This window comes from Lagopus muta, chromosome 1, assembly GCF_023343835.1.
Source record: "Lagopus muta isolate bLagMut1 chromosome 1, bLagMut1 primary, whole genome shotgun sequence".
Classification (NCBI taxonomy): Eukaryota; Metazoa; Chordata; class Aves; order Galliformes; family Phasianidae; genus Lagopus; species Lagopus muta.
Genome location: NC_064433.1, coordinates 185,982,354 through 186,001,693, shown reverse-complemented (window position 1 = coordinate 186,001,693; position 19,340 = coordinate 185,982,354). Strand labels below are relative to the sequence as shown.

Genomic DNA, 19,340 nt, shown 5'->3' with positions numbered 1-19,340 from the left:
AACTGACTCACTGACATTTCTAAGGAAGGCTGAAAGAGTGCATTGCTTTTTGCTCATTACTATTGCCTTAGTTTCACTTGGGACAGATTTGTTCAGTGTCTGGTATGATGCTATGTTTTGGTTCTGGGAGAAAAACAATGTTAACACATCGGTAGTTATAGTTACTGCTAAGCAGTGTTGTACAAAGTCCAGACCATTGATAGAGAATGGTCCAAGTACCTGGAAGGGAACAGAATTAGAACAGCTGACTTAAACTGGCCAAAGGAATTTTCCATACCATATAATATCACATGGGAGGAGTTTTGAAGGGCATGGGAATTCATCTCACTCTCTTCTGCTAAGGGGGGGGGAGGGGAGGGGCGGGGCGGGTTAGCTGGGCATCAGTCATGGGGTAGTGAGCAACTGTGCATCATTTGTTATATACCTGTTATATACATTCACACACACACACACGTATATATATACATACACATAGTCCTATTATCCTTTTATCTATCATAGTAAATAGTTTTATCTCAACCCACAAGTTCTATTTATTTTATTTTTTTCAATTCTCTCCCCCACCTCACTGGGAAGAGGGTGAAGGGAGCAAACTGCTGTGTGATGCTCAGTCACCTGTCAGGTTAAACCACAAGGACAATGTATTTGAAAAAGTGAACCACAGTGTCATTTGCAGTAGCCAAGTTACTTGTAACTTGGCTTCTCTGACCAATAGGTGTGGGGACAGCTGCTTTGGGTAGCTACCCTTAATTGATGTTCTAGAGGTAGCTCGATGCAAAACAGATGTGGGATCTGTACAAGATTCTATCAGTATCAATTTTTCAGTTTGCTGTAGATGGGAACCTCCTCAAATTATCTTGATAGAAAGAAGGGAAATACACTCAGGTCAAACTCCCTTAGCACAGTTCTCAGCTCTCCACATCATGGGAATACTCTGCTTCTTTCCATGCTCTGCAACTTTTATTTAACTACTCCTCTAGTAGCACAGATACTGAGGACGCTGCTGATATATTTCCCAGCTTGGCAACTCCTGCTTTTCCTGCAACACCTATATACCTTGAAGGCTTCAGCTACAGAGTTTAAGCCTCCATCATCTGCTGAGCCACTACTGTTTGCAGCCTGTTGTAGCTGAGCTACAAGTTTCTCTAAACTAGCCATCTTTTTCATATACCATTCTCTTTCTGGGAAGTGAACTTCCAACAAATGTAGACCTTCCTTCCTTGGTATCCCTAGGTATCTCAAAATATCCTCCAAAATAAGGTTTACAGATAAGGATATCAAGGGACAAATCAACGAAGATGAATCTTCCAGCTCCAAAAAGGAGTAATTTCCTACTTCTTACAGTTGAGCATGTGATGGTTTTCTCAACATTAATTTTTATGTCATATTATATAATTACAGCTAAAATAGATCAATTCGGATAAAGTTCTACTAAGTAGCCATTTAAATGAAAAAAAATCACCTATGCTTCATAAATTATATTACTTTGATGAAGGAACAATAAGTTAAAAATAAAAAGTGTCCTGATAAAGGCTCAGTTGTAAAGGTCAAGCCCTTCTGATGGTATGACCTAGTCTTCCAGCAGCTGGCTGGGAAGTTTAGCAAAGAAACTCCAGCAAAGAAGAAACAAGAAGTAATAGTTGCTACCTTCATTTCCAGATCTCTTCAAATTCAATTTTGAAGCATATGTACCTGCAAAATTCTTACCACATCTTCAAAGGTAGCTCTTAGCTTTTACTGTACCTGCCTGAGACAGAAACAGGATGTGGCCAACAATGATAAATATAATGCTGTAAAGATGGAAACAAAATTCATCGGGCATTTGTCAAGGAAGATCCTGCTCACTGTCTTGACAAAAACCTTTGTCGTTTTTTTACCTCTTTCTGAACTTTCAGGAAGAGGCAAAGATTTTTTTTATTGCCAGTCCCCCGACACACGGCAGTATGCTGCATACAGGCATGCCATCATCCTTCCAGATGGTACGCTATGATCTTCAAACGCCGCAAGACAAGAGATGAAAGATTTAAGTAGTGCAAAATATCCAACTGTTTATGTGTCAGAGCAAGCACATTAACTTCCTCCCCCACCTCAGGAATCCTCACGTATTTTTGATATCTCCCAAGACAACTCAAGTTACTGGTGCCACTCTAGGAACTCTTTATAAATAGGCTTCCTATGAACAACAGTAGCCTTTGTATATGCCTGGTGGAGGAGTGAGAGGAAGTTTTCAATGGCAAACACTGAACAAAAGAACTTCCCTCTGTGACCTGAGCGTTTTGACCTTCAGTGCACAGTTTAAGTCATGCCTATGAAGGATTTGATCAATAAAATGTCTTCTTGGTGCCTGATCTATTTGTTTTTAGCACATACAACCAGGTGAAAAAGCAATGGAAAACACTGAGAGTCACTCTCCGTTCAATATTGTGCAACACTACAGTACATTTAAGTGTGTCAGACTGCTCTGGCAAATGTTACAAGAGCCTGTAATTTGGGAGAGACGAAATTCATCTCATGTTGGGCACAGATGTGTCCCACACCAGCATTCTACTTGCATCCAGGCTGGGTTCCATCTCCAACCTCTATTCTCTGACTTCTTCTTAGGGTGCAGCCCTTTCTCCTTGGCCTAGGTCTGCTGGCTGCATTCCACAACTCAGTTCAACAAGCTGCCATCTTGAAAATATTTCAAATAGCAATGCGACAGGGCTGGCGAATATTGGGAGTGAAAGCAGCCAAAGCATCTGAAATTGGCTTAAACAGCCCTCCTGTTTGGATCCTCCTGGATCGTGTTTTAGTTAAACTCTATTTTTTTCTTCTTTTTTTTTCCCCCTGCCCTATGGCAAATTTCCCAGGCAGATGTGTTTTCTTTTCACCATATGAATTTATCCATTTTTCCATAGCAACACTCATACTTATATGGTAGTATTCCACATCACCTCACATACATCCTACAACTTTTTCCAGTACATGGAGCCTCCACGTCCTATAAATCTTCTTAAGAGAAACAGCACACTGAACAGAACTCTTTAGGATTAATTTCTCCACAGGATCATTATGTACACGATTCACTCTTCAGGTCTAAGATACTTTCTATTACACAAGTGCACACAGCGCGAAAGTCAAATTGGTACAAATGACACCACTGCCTTTAAGGACAATCCAGCAATGTGATGAAGGAGGTGATGAGAGCTTCAGCTGCAACTGATGAGACATAGGTACGTTTGATGCTTCTACAAGAGTATATCAGAAGCCTAAAGCACAAAAAAGGAAGGTTTTTCAAATTACAGTAACAAACAGATAAACAAGCAAAAGCAAACAACCAATAGATCACAACATCTTCCAAGACAGACAAAGGTGGGAGATAAAGAGGACAGGGGGGTTTCAAAAAAGAAGATAGAATAGTTTTGCTGGAAGGGACCTTCAAAAATCAAGTCCAATTGCCTGATCTCTTCAAAGCTAACCAAGACTTAAAGTGCATTATCTAAATGACTCTTGAACTGGAAGGTATAGGACTTCAGCCACTTCTCCAGGAAGCTCATTCCAATGTTTTGCCACCCTCACAGTACAGAAATGGAACTGGAAAAACAAAATAGTCTTATCAGTTGTAAAGCAGAGAACATTGCGGTCCAGGAATCTATTTGTCTACCAAAAGATCTATCTGTATATTTATACCTTTGAAAAATTAGCAAACATGTTTCTGTAGTTAACCTTGGGTCAGCTCCATCTTTCACTACATGGACATCTGTAAACTCTATTGTTTCTACCTAAAAACATCTCCGCCTCTTGTTTTGCAAAATGCAGATTAGTCTGGAACCTTCTGAGTTATGGATGCCTCCTCAGTGTCTTGGAACAATAAAAAAAATAATTAGGTCAGCTTTCTTAAAACTGCCAATTGTATCAGAAAAGATTTGAGACCCGCTAATCTGTCTTGTTCTCAAGGTCTGTAAATTTGGAAATACTGTCATAAGCACTTCCTCAGTGCTTTGAAAAGAAAAAGCATTTAGGGAGAAGCCTCTGCTAGTGAAGGACTATAAAAATTATGAGTAACAAGATGGGATAAAACCGAAACATCTAGTATATTGATTTGACCTGTGACTTATTAATGGTCAGAACTTCTGAAGTAAAGCAAGTGTCACATTAAGCAGTCTCAGAGCTCAATGCTGTCAGAAATCCTGCACGTTACACAGCAGCCCCCTAGCAGAGCTGGGGATGAGGTAGACCTCTGGAGTTCAAAACTAGTATCCTAATCAAGAGATTTATTTTTCTCAGATGTACCATACTTGAAGAGCATTTTCTTCACAGAAGTGTTTATTCCAGAACATACTAAAAGGTAACTTTAACCTCAAAATATCATTATAAATACATGCTATGAAAGAAATGTTATTTGCACTGAATTTCGTAGCAGTGAGTCCTACAAGCACCCTATGGCTGTGAAGGGCTGTTCCTTCCTGTTTGAACACCATGAGTCAGTGCAGGGAGGCTCAATTAGCTCTTTTTTCTTTAGCGATGCACTTTCCTCTTTCACGTGCCACAAGAAACAGTGAGGCAATAGTTCTATCTCTCTTTATCTGTAAGTCATGATACTTGATGTAAAATACTCTTATACTCACCAAAGAAAAAGACTCTCCAAGTACTTATGGGCAGGGAGGCTCAGCTGATTCTCTTTGTAATCTGTAATCTCATACAGAAACTAGAGAAAGCCTACTGAAATGAGCTACTCTCCAAGTGTACAATTACTGCAGTACTATACAGCACTGCCAAGCTCCAAAGGGTATGCCTTTAAAAAGCTGAGCTTTACATGGTTTGTCTGTTAAGCCCCTGGATTCTCTTTCAAGTACTTCTCCAGTTGCCCACCTAAACCTCTTCATCCCTTCCACATCCTCTGTCAGGGAATTCAAAGGTGTTTCTCACCTTATACATGAAGAGCCACCATTCTGTATTTGCTCTGAATTAGTATCTGCGTTTGATGGCCAAAAGTTCTGCTACTGACAGAAACTGTGGTGTGAGCCTTCCTATTCACTATGCCATTGTTATGCATGATTTGGTACACCGCTGTTTTCCTAAATTTTCCTGTGTACTGATGTACTGAGTTGTCACCTGTTTAGAAGCCTTTTCATGTTTTTGAACACTTTCATCACTTTTCCATGAAGCATGTCCACTCCTAATGTATGCTGTTTGAAACAAAGAATCAAACCTGCATATGGGATTCAAGGCTTGGGAGCACCACAGAGGTACACAGCTGCACTGCAATCTCTCTCTAAGTTATTTTCTGCTTTACTCGTATTAATTCTCTCCTACTGGGCACAGTGTTGATGTCTTCCTGGAAATAACTGTCATAACTCTGCAGTGTCATTTGTGGGCTATTATAGTCACATCACTTCCCATCCTCAAATAGATTAAAATTAGCATGCAGCAACATGCATATATGTACTGGTATTTTTAGCCAGGTTTATAAATAGGTTCATAAGTTAATATATTCTATACATATTCATTTCAAGAAGTACAAGTGCTCTTAAGACAACATATTTACATGGCAGCAAATAAATAACTGAATTAATCCCATTCAAGGTCAAATTTTTGTAGTAGTCAGAACAAAACACCACCAGTCACTGACAACTTCTCATGCTTTTGTCCGTTTGTATTTGGTCTCAGTTAGGATGCTAAGTATGGGATACTTTCACCCTCTCACTAATACATACCTTCATTATTACAGTGAAATATATTATCATGTAACAACTTTGCAGAATCACAGAGTAGCTGAGGATGGGAGGCATCTCTGGAGTTTGCCCAGTCCAAACCAGTGTTCAGAGTGAGGTCAGCAAGAGGGGGCTGCTAACGGTACCGCTCAGCTGGAATCTGAGCATCTCCAGGGATGGAGACTCCACAGCCTTTCAGAAGACCGCTTCCTGTACTCGAGCACTCACACTGCACAAACCTTTTTCTCACATTTAGAAATAATTCCCTGCATTTCAGTTGGCTTCCCCTGCCTCTTAATGGCAGTGAGAAGAATGGACACCAGTTCGTTCCTCTTTGCTCTCTCCCAGGTAAAATTAGATACGACAAAAGATTTTGTGGGGAACGACTGCTTACTATGAGACTTGGATTTGAGACCACAGAATCACAGAATCACCAAGGTTAGAAAACACCTCCAAGATAATCCAGTTCAAGCATTCACCTGCCACCTGTATTTCCCCACTAAACCATATCTCTCAGTACAACATCTGAACGTTTCTTGATCACCTCCAGGTACAGAGACTCCACCATCTCCCTGTGCATCCTGTTCCAGTGCCTGATCAGTCTTTCAGAGAAGAAATTTCTCCTAATGTCCAGCCTCAATGAAGATCTAATGAACCATTCCCTGTGCAACATAAGGGGCAATTTAAGGCTGACAAGATTTTATTTTCAGCCACTGTTCTGCTGGGGGACGGTGATGCACAAAATCCTCTGCATACCCAAAACACAAACCAAGCCAGTCTTATACCAAGAAACAGTATGTCATTAAAACAGACAGGGGGGACGCACTAGCAGATTTTAGCCTAAAAAAGGATGCCCCTAAAGAGACATCACTGCTAAGTACATTACGGCTCTTTGTGCTGTCCCATTTCATAAAAATCCCACCGAAGTTCACTTACTGCTGCAATCAGTAGGTTTGAATATGAGGGAAAAGAGTGCATTTTTACACTATCAGTACTTGGTGCTTTTTCCTCCCTGCCTTCTAATGTAAAGTAGCCCTAAGAACCCAACTCTGCCCTCTTCCCTCCAAACGCCACTGTGATAAATGCTGCTCATCACCGAGACTCCGCTCATTTCATTTCAGTAAAGTCATTAAGCGTACTACAGACCTAAGCCACCTTGACCTCAGTCAAGCATCTGTAAAACACAGCCGCCAACTTCCATGTCCTCACAGCTCAGCTGTGTGAATACCTGCATTAGAGGTGCTAAGTTGTTCCCATGGCCTGTATCCGGGGCCAGGAATCCATATAATACCCAGATTCATGCTGAGATAAACCAGCAGTGATACTCATCCTTGTGAAAATGCCCTGAATCCTTCCACAGTTGATCTTGTGACTATAACAAATTTCTGGAAGTAACAGTAACAGGGCTCTGAATAAGAAACAAGAAGAGAAATTGGGTACCGAGGGACTCCACTATATATCCAAGTAATTTTTCCTGTGTTTCCTGCTGTCTGACTCTCTCTGACAACACATACAAGTTCTTCACTTGCACTGAAGCACATAACTCAGCAGAAAGTGATTAGAGCTCAGCTGGACCCTATTTTTTATGTAAATTTTGCTAGTCAACTGGAGATGATCCACTGGGAAGAAATGAGCAACTCTTCCAGAGATCTAATCACATCTGAGGCTCTGGCTCTTCCAAAGTTTCTCAAAGGGCAATATCAAAACCTTAGCAGGTAATTATTTTAATGACTAGCAAATGAAATGGCCCATTAGATATTGGTTATTCCTTTTTCTTTTGGGTAGGTGATAAAAGTTATTCACACAGTGTATCAAGAAATGTACCACAAGTTTAGTTTAATTTCACCCTGATGTAATTCTGTTATTTCTTCTTACATACGAATTAAAAGAAGCAATTCTTGACTACTTAAACCAACCCACTCCCTGAAGATAAACTTGCTACTTAGGACCTAGTCTGGCTAGTTTTATTTTACACTTAACTAATAAGTTTATGAAAATATATATTCTTTTTGCTGACTTTGCTGCAGGATGTTCTAGTGGTTTGTTGTCTCCACTTTTCAAATATCACGTGTTATGAAAATAATAAAATATTAAGCACACATGTTTTTGCATGACAGAAAGTCCACTGCTGAATATTTTAATATTTTCTATCAACAGGACAATTATTCCTAATCTTGAGTGGGAGAGAAAATATTGAAGATGTTGGTGTAATAGGAGACTGATCAAGATTGTCTAGTACAAGAAACCTGTGGTTTAACATGATTTAACACGATTTTGTTAATTCTTATATAATGATGAACTCTCATTTGATGTGTCTGAGTGATTCCTCTAGCGACCTGCAATGACAATGCACTTGATGCACCATCACAAATTCTGCAATACAGAATGGCATGGGAGTAATAAAGCCCTCTGCTTGCAGAAAAGGTGGTACATATGCTTTGAGAGATATGGGAGGCTTTTAAATTACTGCTGTACTGGTTTTTGGATTAACAAAATGCTACTTTATTTGGAAGCTGCACAAAGAAAATTCCATTTGCCATGCTTGTTAGTGACAGGGCACAATTAGCATAATCCCCTCTGCGCATCACAAAAAAAAAAAAAAAAAAAAAAGCAAACATCAAAAAAACTGAAATTATAAAAACTTCTTCCTTTAATTATAGATTTTGCTGTTTTTAAACCCGTTACAACTGAGCTGTAGGGATATTCGGCTCACACAGCGCAAGTAAAATCTCTGAGGGGAAGCCCTGTGCTGTCAAGGCTGACAGCAGCCACTTAGCAGAGCACAGCAAAGCATCTCAACTTCATCTCCAAAACCATGTGTGGGTGTCTGTGGCATTTCCCTTAAGGAAACAGTGCTTACACTGCCTACAGGGAGTAAAGGAAGATGTTAAATTTATGTGAAGGGATGGAATTTAAGACTGCTTCTTGCAATGAAGAGCACAAATTGCCCACTGATTTATTTCATTTGCTCTTACAAGAAGAGGCTTCTCAGAGGATCTAGATGTGCTAACTATCAGCAGCAGCTCAGAAAAATCGTCACAGCAGCCATTTCAGCAAACTTCAACCAACCAATGACCACTGGAACTCCTCCTCCAGCCCAAATCTCTTTCAGTGCTGAAAACTGTGCCCACAGCCCTCTGTAAGCCTCCTTCCTGAACCCCCAGTTGTTCAACAAATAGCAGCGTGACTATTTGAATTCATAGCCCTTTTCTCACCCTTCTCCCATGCCCATGACCACAGAGTTTAGTGCAACAACGCTTAGAATGTTACAGCTCAAAAATAAGTCACAGATCCAAACAGTTTATCAATATTGTCTGCCATAAAGGCTGCTCTCAAATTACCAGGCACACACTAATACTTTGCATAAAGCACTGTCTGAATTTTACTCTTTCTAGATGGTCAAGCATTTTGAATCTGAACTTTATTAAAGATAACATAACGAGATTTTAAGAGAGGAAAAAAAGAACACAATAAAAGGTAAATATATAGATGCTGGAACAAAAAACTGTGTATCCATGTTTAAATAAAATTCAGTATTTCATGCAAATCACAATGACACTAGAGTCTACTTGTGTCTTTGTCTTTTTCCACTTAAGAGTTGCCAACCTAACCTGCATCTGCCATGATGCAAAAGCCTTCTCCTCCAGGAGAGATCACAGCACGTTATAGCAAATACATCCTACAGCACCCTGATGGAGCTGTAGGTGTCCCTGTTTATTGCACAGGAGTTGGACTAAATGGCTTTTAAAGGTCCCTTCCAACTCAAATAATTCTATGATTCTGGGAAATCAGGAACTTAGCCAAGAGAAGATAAGGAAAGCTGGAGACATACAAATGCTAACAGGCAGTGGGGACAGCATTTACAAGTGATATTTTTGGCCTCATAACAGTGTTTTTGGCAATCTCAATTTTTTGGAAAAACAAATATTATTTCTCATGGAAATGGTAAATCAACTAAAAAACTGCAGGGTGAAGGAGGGCATTTGCTATTTATTTACTTGTCTTGCTCATATTTCTGAAGAAACAAACAAACAAACAAACAAAAACCCTTTAAAATAAGAGGTAATATTATTGTATTCCCTGTTGTTTGCTTTGACTTTTCTGCCTCTTTGTCAAACCTGCTGAAGGTTCTGCATGCCTGAAGGCCTGACAGTTTTTTCTGTTTTATCTGATCTAATAAAAGATATTACCTCTCCCTGCAGAACTTGCATCTCATGGAATGTTACTCCACTACACAGTACTCTGGACTAATCTGGTACAAATGTCACAAACAATATAAATAAAAAGCATCATGATATCCTTTTTTAAGCAAACTCCATAACTTTACTCCTACTCATAGCACAAAGTAGTTTAAATAAAGAGGAAGAGCAAGAATAAGGCTGAGCTGTAGAAATGTGGGTTACAGTGTCAGTGAAATATATACAGGGTGCACCCTGCCTTCAGCTGCTGCCTTCCACACCAGCGCACCATTAATTAACAAGAAAGCACACTCTGCTTCACACATCCCAGTGCACAACACTGCAATCCTATTTACATTTTGGCTAAGGGAGTTCCAGCTTATGAACTCCCTCCTACATATTCTCCTCAAAGCACATGAGTTAATAATTAGATGATTGAGCCATTTGTCTCATTTGGGAATGTCACATTCAGCACGTAACAAGAGTCATTTCAAATTTCACGCATGAACCAGAAAATGTAAATAGCCACTTTGCTGCATCTCACACTCCATACAGTATTTAAGGCATTTTTGCTTTGCCTTATTCTGAAATGGCAAGGCCTGAGAGATAAAAAGCAGGTTTTAGTTACAAATGGATTCAATGGACTGACACTCACAAAAGGACTCCTTTTTACTAAGAACTGGCAGTTTCACTCCATTCCCATTAGGAATGACCTCCCACATCTCTCTTCTGCACTTTTCCGACACAAAGGGGCACTAAGTTCATAGCCCAGTACAGAGCACTGCTTGGCATGTGGCTTATAGTACGTGGTTTAAGCTTGTACAAAAAGCATAGCTATAATCCTTGTAAAGTAAACTTTTCTATTCTGTTTACTGCAGAAGCCAAAATACCTATTCTGCCAAGTATGGAAACGTGCTATTGGCCCGGGGTCATGACAGCGCTTTCAGTGCATGTTCTGAGGTTTGGCTGGTAAAGGAAGAATGGTAAGTAATATTTCTGAGGCTGTCACACTCATTTTTATCCACAGGAATCTTATTTCCGCTGTTGATAATTATATAGTTGGGTGGTGACAGGTTTTTTATAACCTTTATGATTGAATGGGATAAATCTCTTGGGAAAGCCTGGGACAGAGAAGAGTTGTGGTTGCAAGATACTCCTCAAAAATTCTTGGATCACAAACTGGCTGTGTTGCCTCATAGAAAAACTCAAACTCTTCAGTTAGTGCTGTCTGAAGCAGAGAATCAACACATATGCAAAAGTGAAAGTCTAGAGAGAGTAGCAAGGAAACGTGTGCGACAATGGAAAGCTGGGTTGCCAGGGGCTATAGAGAACCAAAGCAAAATTTGCTTTGGGGAGGGGAGGGGAGGGGAGGGGAGGGGAGGGGAGGGGAGAGGAGAGGAGAGGAGAGGAGAGGAGAGGAGAGGAGAGGAGAGGAGAGGAGAGGAGAGGAGAGGAGAGGAGAGGAGAGGAGAGGAGAGGAGAGGAGAGGAGAGGAGAGGAGAGGAGAGGAGAGGAGAGGAGAGGAGAGGAGAGGAGAGGAGAGGAGAGGAGAGGAGAGGAGAGGAGAGGAGAGGAGAGGAGAGGAGAGGAGAGGAGGGGAGAGGAGGGGAGAGGAGGGGAGAGGAGGGGAGAGGAGGGGAGAGGAGAGGAGAGGAGAGGAGAGGAGAGGAGAGGAGAGGAGAGGAGAGGAGAGGAGAGGAGAGAAGAGGAGAGGAGAGGAGAGGAGAGGAGAGGAGAGGAGAGGAGAGGAGAGGAGAGGAGAGGAGAGGAGAGGAGAGGAGAGGAGAGGAGAGGAGAGGAGAGGAGAGGAGAGGAGAGGAGAGAGGATATGGGATCCCTGACCAGAACTTGAGCATTACTATCATGCCTACAGGGAGCTGTACAGCATTTGCTATTTAAATAATATTAAAATGCAACTCTCATATCATACAATCATGGTATCGCTTGCAATATTGTCAGTTTTATTAAACACACCACCATGGTTCTGTACAGAACACAGAACAAATTCAGATAACATGATAATACTCTCTCTCTTCCCATCCAGTTGTTAGGTAAGACATTAGCAGAAATAAGCTGACAGGTAGGAGAGACCAAAGATTAAGGAGCAATACAAGACAGCATGATAAACAGTCATCTGAGAGGGCCATCAATCACCACTGTTGGCAATCTGTATGGTAATAGTGCTACACTTCACATCATCCTCACAGCCCACATCAGAGATGACACTGCTATTGAACAGTGACTCCAATTCAGTATTTCAAAGGAATGTTAAAAGTGGAGAGACTGCAAACCTGGCACTGGTTGTCCAGAGAAACTGGGATGCCCCATCCCAGGAAATGTTCAGGGCCAGGTTGGATGGAGGCCTGGGCAGCCAGATCTTGTGCAAGGTTTTGGAGCCCACAGCAGGGAGCTGGAACTAAATGGTCTTTGAAGTTCCTTCCATACAAACAATTCTATGATTCTGTGATTTTATGAAAACAGTAAATCATGGGAACCATCACAGAGTTGAACTTCATGCACAGAAAGATCCCACGGACATCCAAAGGCTGAACCTGAAAAATGTGCTAGTTCAATCCCAAGTTTTGTTTCTGGCTTATGCTAGCTTCTCTATAGAAATTAATCATGAAATTCCAAAGTGTCATGCAGGAACTGGGAGCACATATAGGTAACCGTCCCTTCTGCTCATGAAGTTTATAGACATCAGCAGTTTCTACAGCAGTTATTCTATTCCTTTGACATTCCCAATTTGAAATACTGTTTTCCTAATTAACTACAGCACTTTCAGAGTCTGCTAGGAAAGGATGCCAGAAATAAACCTCGTCAATCTAATTTTAAGGTATTTTAACTAACAATTGTGATAACTTCCATTTTCAAGTCTAAAATGTGTTTGCATTTTTCATCTGCCCCTGAAGGAGAAGCTTCACTGAACTGGGAACAAAACAAGAAGTTGGTCTGGAAGGCATTACCCAGCAAAACCTGAGAGGCATCCAAGCAAGTGGGCTACAGCCTCAGGGTAGTGCAGGCATGCATGAAGAGCTGGCATTTTTGTGTCAACTCTACCATTCCTTTGGAAACCATTACAAATCTGTTAAAGGTGCTCATACAAAGGAACCATGAAGTCCAGCTAGACTTCACATATTAAGTGCCTGAAGCAGATCTGATCCTCTGCAAAGAAACTACCACAAGAATGGGACCCTCATATGCATGAATCCAAAGAACTGGCAACTCCAGAGCAGCAACTTTGTCTTCTCAACAAATCAAACACTGCATAGAAACACAGATTACCATAGCAAAGACCTGCATGGAAGCCCACTCATCTGCATCTCTTGGAGCCTTCCTATCCTGTAACTCTACTTTCAAGGTGGAGTGTGGGTTGGTTTTTTTTCTGTTTTTACTATATTCATTTAGTTCCTATCAGTTGTTATGTGTTAGTGAGCTCCAGAGGAGCTCACTAACAGGGAGTTACACATAACAAGGTGTATAAAGAAAGGACTGCAGAGACTTCAAGGCAACCTTCTGTCCTAACAAACTTGATTTTCTTCTTTGTGGAGAAAAAAATTCACAAATTGCTTAAATCAGAGTCGATGTAAGTTATACTGGGTTTGGTATTCAGTCTGCTGCAGTTCAAGTGTTCAGCAATCCACAGCTGGAGTCAAAACTTCAGACATGTTCTTTCAGCAGTAATTCTTATTTTTTTCTTATTTTAATTCTATAAAGGGGCTTTCAGAGCACAGCCAGTGAACTGACTCTGTTATCTTCCTTTTTCTCCATTCTCCTAATCCTGCCTTTAATGAGCTGTTTACATGAATAAATAAAAAGATTAATGAATGTTAATAGCACTGAAGAATAGAACTAGTATTCTTTGTAGCACACTTTGGCTAATTATATTGTTAAGGTATTTTAACCTCCCGGTAATGTAAGAGTACTACTATTATTATTAATATCAAATTATGTAAAAGAAACACAATTAAACCTCTTTAGCACTCAATTCTGAAATCTTCCTTAGAAGCGTAAGTAAGATTCACTGAGAAGATAAGAATCAGCAGTCATAAAATGTAAGGGAAAAAATAACATCTCTACCATCTCTGACTTCAGCTTTCTGGAACAATCAACACTAGCACAACATTAACACCTTTATACCCTGCCTGGAATCCCATGGAAGAACTAAACACAACAAAAATCATGTTACTACAGAATGAGAAAGGCCCAAACCAAACAGAACTGGAGGTAAGAGGAAATGAGGTGAGCAACTGCTCATCAGAATTGACTAGATAGCTTTAGAGAAACTCAGTAGCAATGACAGTGACCCCAGGACAACCCTGTCACATCCTGCTGGCAGACTCTGTAGTCATATTATTCCTTCGTGTCACCTTGTCACTAGGATATTATTCCTTCTTCACACTTCTCCAGTGAAAGAAGATCTGCTACAAATACAGCTGATACTGACAGAGTGATACAATATTTCAGTATCTTCCAAACTATTCCCTGCGTTACTAAAAAAATACTATTCCTTTGCTAGCTCCTACACCAGCTAAGGGCAGCAATGTGCAGTGAGCTTCAGATCTTCTCTGTATTAGGAGCTTCAAGGTCTCAGGAAGGTAATGAAGATACCAGCAAAGATATGACAAACCCTCCCTGCCCAGAAAGTTTAGATTATGCCTCCTTTGGAGCTACTTAGAAGGCATGTCTATTGTCTTCTGGAGGGCAGTCAAAAAATCCTTAGTCCATCTCCAACAGGTCAAACAACTGCATTACAAATTAAGCCTGTTCAAGAAATTAGAGATCTAGATAGAATTCTGTTTTGTGTACTTGTTGCTATCTGAGGTTTTAGTGCATAGGCATTTAAACAAGATCCATGTTTTCATACATTTGCCACGTTCTGGGAAAAGAGTTCTGCTGTTTTCAACTGCATAATATTTTTTTCCTGAAACTACCTGCTCCAAACCTGGATCTTCCAGAAAAAAAGACTATTAACAGTCTCTGATAAAAATTCACAACCTCAAGGACCTCCTGACCATGCCTATCCTCATCTCCAACAGGAAGAATTAAGATAACATCCATATTTCCTGGTGAGACATTGCTTTCTACAGCAATGCAGATCAATACACTAAAATACATAGGTCTCTCCAAAAGTAACATTTCTTATTTACTTCCATGAAAACTACAATAAATACAAAGAGCACAACAGCACTATTTCCCAGAGCAAATTCTCAGCTATGAAACACTATTTCTCAATATAGTCACTGTCATTTATGGAATGACAAACTATAAACACAGGTTCACAAGTACAGCTGTGCATGGCTATTCAGAGCGTAACTTACTTCTCACAGCACCACCACCACTGCAGAAACACACGATCCATAGCATCACTGTGCTCACATCCCCTGTTTGATTTCCAAAAATGCTGAGAAAGCATCCATGAATGTCAATGGGTGCCATTCTTTCCACATGGAGGGACTCAGTGACACACCTTTGCTTCATACACACTTCCATGTCAGATGTGATTTTGTCAGACTGCTTCTCTGCTGCCATCTGTAACTCAGCAAAAAAATGTAGCGGAATACTGAAGGGTCAACCTCTACTGCTGTACTACCAGCATCCACCTCTGACATTGTGGGCCAACATAATAACATAGGAGGCATTACTTTTGGACCATCCCCCGTAGATCTGTTGTGATTCTAGCTCAGCACCTCCTGTTGCCACAATGTGTACTAAGTTGAGTGGATAGAAGTCTCTGATTTAATGGGTCATATTAAAGTGCTTTACAGGGCTTTCATAATTGGTATCTTGCTGCTCAGAATGGCGGATAGGTTTTGCAAATACTCTCCAAGATCATAACCACCTGAAAGGCAGGAGGATTTCACTACAAGATAAAAATTACTGCAGAGCACAGAACAGCAGCAGTGTTTTAAACACAATCCCATCCCAATTTGTACCAGAAACAGCCTGCAGCATAACAGCAATGTTCTGATGCCCTAAAACATGCAGTTCACCTCAACACTTCTGAGTGCTGTCTGCTTGTTTCCCACACAATCACGTTGTGAGGCTTCAGACGTCTGTCATTTCAACACCATCAGTACCACTTTCTGTCTAGCACCCTGAAGTCTGGCCAGTAAATGAGACACATTGTCTTGCATTGCTGTGCTTTCTTCACTGCCGTTGAGAGGCTGGACACATCAAGCATGCTCTGTGGGTTCTCTCCTTTTCCCTCCAGAGGTGCCAGATGGAATGTCAGCTTTCAGACTAAACAAGTGGCACTTGATGCAGCGGCGAGGAAGGACACCCTGACAGCTGACAATGCTAGGACAAACTAGGCATCAAGCGAGGAAAAAACAACCTAAAATCCTTTTGTAAATATTAAGACACCAAATCTCTCAAAGCTGACTGAGAAAAAGCTGACCAAAGACACATGAGAGAAGCAGAACAGAACAGGCGTTCAGAAGGTCATTAATAGCAAAACCAGCTCATCTACAGATCTCATTACGGATTCATACAGAAACCCTTGCAGAGACACCAGTGATCTGCAAGGTTTAAAGCCATCACCCACCAGCACTATCTCCTGGGCAGCTGCACTGTAAGATATGCTGGTGTAGCTCCAAATGAGAGCTAGTCCAAGCTGCATGGCTTCACATTTGCCATTACTGACATCAGCCAGCGGAAACACACAGTAAGTACAGGGCTGCCCAGAGAGGTGGGAGAGGTGATGGATGTCCCATCCCTGGAGACACTCAAGGTCAGGCTGGGGCTCTGAGCAGCCTGGTTAAGCTGCAGATGCCCCTGTTCATTGCAGGACGGTTGAACTAGATGACCTTTAAAGATCCCTTCAATTAACTAAGCTACCTCTAAAGTAGAGATGCAGAACTTGACTTCCTTTAAAATCAATGAAGAGTAAAAAGGCATGCTTGGGGCCTGGTTTGTCTCCTGAAACAGACACAGCAATAGGCCAGAAGTCTACAAAGGAAGCCAAAAGAAGCAGTCCACTTGAAAGAATCTACATAGGCATCTAAGACCACATTACAGGAATTCTACTGCCTGTGTATATCTATTTTCTGTAACAAACTTGAATGCTAAACACAGTACATTTACTACCTCTACCATAACACAGACAAGAAATGAAAGAGCTCAGATTTATATTGGAAATATACACAGTGCTTCTGAGAAGTGCAGGTTCTCGACTGTTCTAAGTTCAGACACCTCCATTTGATTTCAATAAAGCAAAAAATACATTGCTTAGGGGATCTGCATTACTCTTAGCTTTGCAAAGGTCTTAGAGATATAATTTCTGAAGATTTGTTCTTTCTCCCCTGCTTCTTTTGTAAAACAATTTGTGATATTCAAATCACAGCTCTAAAAAGAACATGATTACATATACTGCCTTAAAATCCACTATATACTTGTTTCTGTGCAGAAAGAAAAGATAATTCTAAAGGGACTGCTTTTTTTCAGAAGCCACTTCTTGCGAGTTATTGGTAATCTACAGTTTTATGTATTGGGATATGGACGATAATTGGCATTAACAGCAACATCTCACCAGTAGCTGATAATTCTATTACCCCTTATCTTTTCTCTTTACACACAGTTGCTTTCCCAGCTGACAAAATACAATCACTAAGGCCACAAGGTATTCTATTCAATTTTCAAAACACGAGACTCAGTGTCAGAGAGTTGACCTGAAACATAACTTGCAGAATTGATTTGCCAGCATTGTGCATCCATCCCCAGCTGATGTTCGTACAGCTAATGGCAGGCAATTGTTCTTTCTGTATGTGTTTCAGGTGCAGGTGGCAGAAACTGAACTCAGTGAGGAAGGCAACATCTCAAATGAACTGGTTCTTCTCTGTATTTCACACTGTATCTGCACTCTTCTTGCATCCCTTTAATTTAAGCCTGTAATTGAGATCTCTAAAATAAATTGCTAACTCTCTTTGGTATCATGCATAAACTGTCAGGAAAGTGAAAATGTGATACATAGAGGATCTGAATAAATAGGATAAAGGCTGAGGGAATAGGTTGTGAGAGGAGCTTAAATGACAGAATGCTGCATAAAAACTCTCCCAGCCCAATATCCCATTTCTGGGAGCAGCCATTAAAATATGCTTAAGAAAGATTATAACGAATGTGGCAAATGTCTTAGTACTTCTTCAGTATTCTCCTCAAACAGTCCGAAGATTAGAGACCATTAACTGTCAGAGGGCTTAAGGGAATGAGTGCGAAGAGGGCTGCTTGGTAGAGATGCAGGGTACACAGCGTGCTTCGTGCCAGCACATTTGACCCACGGGGAGATATCCCTGTGTAGCTATACTACAACAAATGCTCTCTGTACTGTAACAGTGTCATGAGTTCTACTTAGGACAGTGTCCACAGCACCACTTAGGCAGACCTGCTTCATAGTGGAGAATACAGATACAGAGCTGGAAGAAAGACATTTGAATACTATTAAAGAGCAATTCACAGCACTGAGGGAGAGACTTCAAAGATGCCACTTCATTTGGAAAACTCATTTAGCTAGCACTTCTCTGCTCCATTTGGGGTACCTACTGTCCTGCCCCAGCCCAGGTAGGAGGGGTGCACAAAAACAGCATGAATGAAGACCAGTTAGGCCCATACTCTGCCACTGTCTGGACAACAACTTATGCTTTAAGAAAGGCCAGAAAACTGGGGTAATTATGCATTATACTTACAACTGGCATTACTCTCTTAACCTTTTCCTATTAAAGTTTCAGACACTTCCACAGCTGAGTACGCACTTGGACCAGTAACTTGAACAGACACTGATGCACTTATTTTCCCTGAACCGGTCTAATCCGTTTTAGGGTTTAGTTTATTTGACTCCATTCCACAAAAACATGAGCCAAAACAAATTAACACAGAAAACATTGCTTCTTAGGAAATGAACAAGATGGTGTTGTTTATTTATCTTCCTTACAAGGAAATGCTATGCTAAGCAGAAGAAAGTCAGCTGCCAAGCAATGATGACAACTAGTACTTGAGCATACAACTGTATAGGGAGCAGGAAATTAACATTTTTCTCTGCAGGGAATCTTGGTTTACACCTTTGGTCTAGAGGACATTCAGAGAGCAATGGAAGAGCATGGAAGAACATGAAAGCAACCTGTAATCTCACTGTTCCATGGGTGTTAATTGACCTGGCAGCCATTCAAATCGCTGGCATTAAAATCCTCTTATCTGAGAGCTGCACATTTCAGCATTTCTGCAGTCTCTACTATGTACAGAGGCATTATACAGGGCCAGCAGGCTACCAAAAAAAATAAGAAAAAGAGGCAGAAGCTTGAGGATGACTGCAAATCAGTAAATTGTGATCAGAACATCTGTTAGTAGTTAGAGAAACATGCTATCTGGAGAAATTCACATCTCAATAAAGCAAAGGTTCCATCAAGAATGTAATAAGAAGATCTTTGAGAAAACAAGCATAAATGTTCTCTGGTAAGAGTATGCTGCAATCAAGGTA

At 40.8% G+C, this 19,340-nt stretch overlaps 1 protein-coding gene across 2 annotated transcripts in view; it reads right to left on the bottom strand.

Annotated features, from left to right (window-relative positions):
* Positions 1-19,340, bottom strand: part of NOX4 (NADPH oxidase 4) — a 105,554-nt gene that overhangs the window by 40,020 nt on the left and 46,194 nt on the right. The gene's annotated exons all lie outside the window — the stretch shown is intronic.